Source organism: Branchiostoma lanceolatum, chromosome 13, assembly GCF_035083965.1.
Source record: "Branchiostoma lanceolatum isolate klBraLanc5 chromosome 13, klBraLanc5.hap2, whole genome shotgun sequence".
Taxonomy (NCBI): domain Eukaryota; kingdom Metazoa; phylum Chordata; class Leptocardii; order Amphioxiformes; family Branchiostomatidae; genus Branchiostoma; species Branchiostoma lanceolatum.
This window is the reverse complement of record NC_089734.1, coordinates 1467412-1473598: the sequence shown is the minus strand read 5'-3', so window position 1 is coordinate 1473598 and position 6187 is coordinate 1467412.

Below are 6187 nucleotides of genomic sequence, written 5' to 3'. Positions count from 1 at the left end.
TATTTATCCAAGATTATTGTAACTCTAAAAATAGTCTATATGGAAACTTACCTTTGACACAGCAATAGATTTATTTATCTCACAATAATTATGTTTTTACATTCTATGCTGCATAATTGTACTTGTATAGTTATAAAGATTAACTTCATATTTCTGAGTCGACATCGTCCAAATATATGTTTCCAATGAATAAGATGATAGCGCTAGACTACACATTAAGCACGCCCACTGAGTACCCAGTGTAAGATTCAAAATTTAATTTTGTCAGTACGAAATGGACTCTCAACTTTCTTGTACATAGATGATTTGATATAAAAAGGAAGTAATTATTTGTATTTTATTAAGGTTCTTTTGTATGACCAGGGTTTCTGTAATGTAGCCCGGCTATAGCTACTTTGCGCATTATTTAATTGTACGTAACTCGTGAATAGCATCGAATGATCGAGTGGCTAGACTAGCGGATACGAGGCCGAGTTGTATTTTATTAAGAATATTTTGTGTGACCAGGGTTTTATCTGATATAACCCGGCTAGTTTCCACACTATTCAATTGTACCCATCTAGTACGTAAGTTGTAAGAGGCCAGGCTAGCAGACAGGCGGACGAAAGGCCATGGGGTAGATTTCTGGCATTTCTAGCTTGCATAGTTCCACGACTGTCCTCACTCCGCCCACGTGTGAAAATGGGTTGCGGACTTTGACTGGGGAGGTAAAAGACGGTAAAAAGACGAGAGATGGGCTCTGACTCCCAATACCGTGCTCTAGACACAGTGGATAACAACCCACTGCCCCTACGGCCTCAGAAAGGCTATGGGACTACCTTTACTTCCCTCCCATTTCACCTGACTACGTTTGGGGAGGTAAAAGGCGGTGGAAGGAGAGAGATGGGCTCTAACTTCCAATACCGTGCCCTAGACATAGTGATAACAACGCACTGCCCCTTCGGCCTCAGAAAGGCTATGAGACTACCTTTACTTCCCTCCCATTTCACCTGACTACGTTTGGGGAGGTGAAAGGCGGTGGGAGGAGAGGGATGGGCTCTGACTCCCAATACCGTACCCTAGACATAGTCGATAACATCTTACTGCCCCTAGCCCAAAGGCCCAAAAGGCTATGGGACTACTTTTATCTGCCTTTCAGTTGCGTAGCGGTGCAAATGATCATTTTGTGTCTGCTTAATGTTAAATCGTACTATTGCACAACCGCAAATATTTTGCAAGAAGTATTTGTTATTTCATATACTAGTATTGCCACACCAAGTAGATTTTATGGTTTCCTGTGTAGATAGATATAGGTATGTTTTTGATAGAAATAAAATATTTTCCCTTTCAGACGTTATCTAGTTGCACTTTCTTTCTGTTGTATGGCATTGGCGGTATATATCGCCTGGGATGAAAGAATGACTGCAGATAGAGGTGGAAAAGCGATGACTGCTGATATCAGTCATTCAGACATTTATCTAGCCTACTGTAAATACATTGGCCGTCATAACGTAAGATGCGGTTGACAAAACCTTTGTTGGATCCGGTTGCATGTGTGGTGGCCGCTATTTTGATTTTGTGACGTCGCAGGGTAGCCATACTATTTTATTGGGAGGGGTGTTTTTAGGGGACGCTATCGTTCTCTCTATTTTTAACAAATCGGCACACAACTATCACACATGCAACTCAATTAAAAAGAAAAATTCAATACCAATTCATATTCATGAAAAGTCCCCGTAATCGCTAAACTAACATAGCAAACCTGAAGTATATGTAGCACAAATACTTAACGCTAGTTTTTATTTTCACTTGGCTAAAAAAACTGGCAGCTGAAGGGTTAAACGCTTAAACGTAGGTTAGAATGGATTTGTTTGATGTTTCTCCCACTCTGCCGAGATTAGCTTCTTAAAATTTTCCAAGAAAATTAGTCTGATACTTGCAGAAAAACAAAATGCCATTCGCACCACCTCATGCCACGTCATCCCTCCACGTCATCAGACTAATTAAGGCATTATTTGCTATATTCACATATTTTCTCGCTATATCATACACTGCGCAACGGTTGTCTGCACAGTACAGTCAAAATGTACGAGCAAGCAGAGCCGGTCCGGTCCCCTTTCTCCGGCCCCGGCAGCGGCCAAACCAGCGGGCCGCCGCCCCAACCCCCTCCTGTCCATCAGACTGGCTCAAAAGGGCGTGGCCGCCATGGCAACGGCGCTTCTGACAAGTCGGAAGAAGAGCAAGAAACTTCTTCAGACACGTACGAAGACGCCGAGGCTGTGAGACGTTACGCAGCGTACACGTCTGCAGGTAACCGACGATTTAGTAATTTGCCCTTTTCAGTGCGTATCTGCAATATCAGAGTAGCTTTCTTCAAAGGAAAGCTACACAAAAATTGAAAATTCTACTTTACTGTGCTAAATATACCCCAAAGACAAATTCTTGCTTGTTTCACGTCATAGATATGTGATCTTTCACCGTTTGCAACTTATGCGGTGCTGACCCCCCCCCCCCCCAATCGAAACATGTGCTTGGAAAAATACTCCGACTTACGGTTGTGCGGCCTGGTTAACGAATCACAAACTTCTTCGACCGCAGACTTTAAATGATCTTTACTTAAATTAAACAAAATTGCTAATGCGCAAGTCATACGGGACTTGGTGTACGTTTTTATTGATTAGCCTGTTGAGTTGGCATTTCGGCGTAAACGTTGTATCAATACACACACTTTAATCTAGATTGTTCACGATATCATGATAAACGCTCAAAGCTGTTCAACCTTCTTTCCGCTTGTTCAACAGAATTTGATAAATTCCAGTCTATAGATAAATTCAAATACATTCTAGAAGGAGACAACCCTTACTGTGTACAAATAGGTAAATATATCAAAGAGTGTTTAGATCTAAGAACTAATAGTGTAGGTAATACGTCAAACTCGACGTGTTGAAGTATTCATATACTTGTACTTAGGTTAATCATTTTGTAAACCATCGTTTGGTGTTTGCATGTTAGTTGTAGAAGACCTTACGAAAGTCGCTGTACTTTTGTCGTGTCAATAAAGATTTCTATATAAGGCAAATATTTTTTTTACAGACCGCACGTATCCAGGCGGCCGCCGTGCTCTCTATAGCTACATCCGCCCCTACCGCAGCTACATGGTAGCGGGCTTTGCCGTGCTGCTCGCTTTGGGACTCGCCCCTCTGACGTTCATCAATAAAAGGGTAAACAGTCTTGTACCAAAAATACTGTTATCAGGATGTTTTACATCGTTTCTGTTATCGTTTTACGTTCCAGGCTATAATGACAGAACATTTTTTGTCCTCCAAAATTCTTACGAGTTAAGTATTCTGACGTTATATTTTAGGAAATATCCCAATTGTCCACCGGTTTTGAAGCCTTGAAGCGCGACCAGGACGACATGCGCCAACTGTCAACCACCGTTGACGCCATGAAGCCCGACAAAGATGACATGTCTACCAATGTTGACGCCTTGAAGCTCGACCAAGATGACATACGCCAGCTGTCCACCGCTGTTGACGCCTTGAAGCGCGACCAAGACAACATCTCCACCACTGTTGACGCCTTGAAGCACGTCCAAGACGACATGCTCCAGCCGTCCACCACTGTTGACGCCTTGAAGCGCGCCCAAGATGACATGTCTACCAATGTTGACGCCTTGAAGCGCGACCAAGACGACATGTCCTCCACTGTTGACGCCTTGAAGCACGTCCAAGACGACATGCGCCGACTATCCACCACTGTCGACTCCTTGAAGCGCGACCAAGACGACATGCGCCAACTTTCCACCACTGTTGACGCCTTGAAATGTGACCAAGACGACATGCGCCAACTATCCACCACTGTTGACGCCTTGAAGCGCGACCAAAACGACATGCGCCAACTGTCCACCACTGTTGACGCCTTGAAGCGCGACCAAGACGACATGCGCCAACTGTCCACCACTGTTGACGCCTTGAAGCGCGACCAAGACGACATGCGCCAACTGTCCACCAAGGTTGATACCTTGAAGCGCGACCTGTACAAGGAGCGCAGCCGAACCTCCGCCTTGGAGCAGCGTCTTCACGAGATGAGTAAGACGCCAGGTAAGTTGGCTTTGAGCTGTTTTGTCAACTATTTGATTGTCTGTTTGCAAAGATCATGAGTTTAAAAAACAGGTAATGCTTGACACCATCACATTTACCATCACATTTCTCGCTGACGGAGGTTAATGACCCCCTCTTCTATGGGGCGGTAACCGTCGGGCCGGCCGCTAGGAGCGCGATTTAGTCAGGCTAGGCTAAGTACAGGTCACAACAAAACATGTTGAACAGATACAATTAATAGATACAATATAAACCTAAATGACATTAGATAATTTTCAACTTTAATTCAACCTCGCCTGTCGATTATAGTAGGGATAAAATAATTTAATCTTTTTCCAGAGAGGTGTTCCGATGGTTACACAATGTGGCGTGGAATCTGCTACAAGGCCTTCAACACAGAGAAGACCCTCAGCAAAGCGGCCGCGACCTGTGGTGAAGACGGCGGCACCCTCGCCATGCCCCGAGACGCTGAGACCAACGCCTTCCTGATCTCCTTGTACCACTCTGTGCACAACAAGGCGCACTTCTGGTTCGGCCTGCACGATCGGCGCGAAGAGGGAAGCTTTAAGTGGGTGGATGGTTCTGCACTTGGCTCGTACAACTCCTGGGCTCCGGACCAACCGGACAACGCGATGGGCAACGAAGATTGCGTTCATTACCACCAAAAACCACACTGGGAAGACCATTGGAACGACCTTTCATGCCACCTCTCTCACCGCTTCATATGCCAGACTGTTCCAGGTAATCATTTTAACCATACCATCTCCAATTTCTAATAAACATGGCACAGCTCAGCATCTTGTATCATGCTAAGCACGTTTGATCATAATTGTTACAAACCTTTTCAAAAACACACCATTCAACATCTAATCCCTCCTCCATATTTTCTAGGACGTCCATAGGTGACAGGAAGATCTCTCACCACCACTGTACAACGGCTCTCCGACCATCAGCCTTGAAATTAAACGTAACGTTATAACTTAGTATCACAATTGCCCCCAAAACAATAGTTTTTCAGAAGTTCTTACGAATATACTTGAGAAGAAATTCAACACAGGAGTCTTAGTAAAATTTATCTGTAATCATTCCTCAGTTTTCATAGAGAGACAATTTACAAGTCTTTTTGCACGAAGCCAGAATTCTTGTTGACTGAAAAACATTAAAGAAAGTGAATAGCTGCTTGTTTGTCCGATGGTTAAATCCATAACCTGTCTCCGAGGTGTTCCTACAAAGTTAGGATGTTAAACTGTAAGAGCTTAAAAAATGTCACTAAATATAACCAATCACAATACTTTTACAGTAGAATGGCATCCTTGTGCTGTAGCAAATGGCGAAAGAAAGCACAGTGCCAGAACAGCTTTTTTTATTGTTTTTAAGAAACGTTGCAGCGATTTTCTTGTTGTTTACATTTATTGGGTGATCGTAATGCAATTATAGGAGACTACTGTACTCTACAAACGATAACGCTCAAACTATATACTTGCACAGTCTTGATGTATCACGTATCTTTGCAGTGGCGTTCTGTGTGCTTGTGAAGCCTGTCAAAGACGGTTAATGTCGTAATGTTTAGATTTGAAATATCTAAATTCACGGTTTTGCAAACTTTACCCTGACATAAGGTCTCCCTTTTATATGTCTGCAAATCCAAATCCGGTATAGACGTTTCAAAAGAGCTTGATGAACTAAAATATTACCGACGCTCTCCCTGCTTCAAAGTTGATCGCCGTCGGAAGCTGAATACGCACTGTTCTTACTGCTAAAATTACATTGTACGTTGTACTATGATATGGTTTTAACTCATTGTAATGTTCCAACTACATCTGATTGGTCCGAGAGATAGCGTTTAGATTACTCACAAAGCATTAGTGCTGTGCAGTGCTATCTACAATTGCCTTGGTATCCCGGTGACACAACGTCTTGGCTAGGGATGCCAGGAATCAAAGCTGCGACATCTCGGTTTCGTGTTCGCTAGTTTAGACACTCGATCATCTATTGAGCGACAACAGTCGGAATTCAAACTCTCGACCTATCAACAATCAACAACTGGTCCAATCAACAAGCAGCACGCATGGGTGGTCTCTCTGTGAGCCGGTCTAATCGCTGTT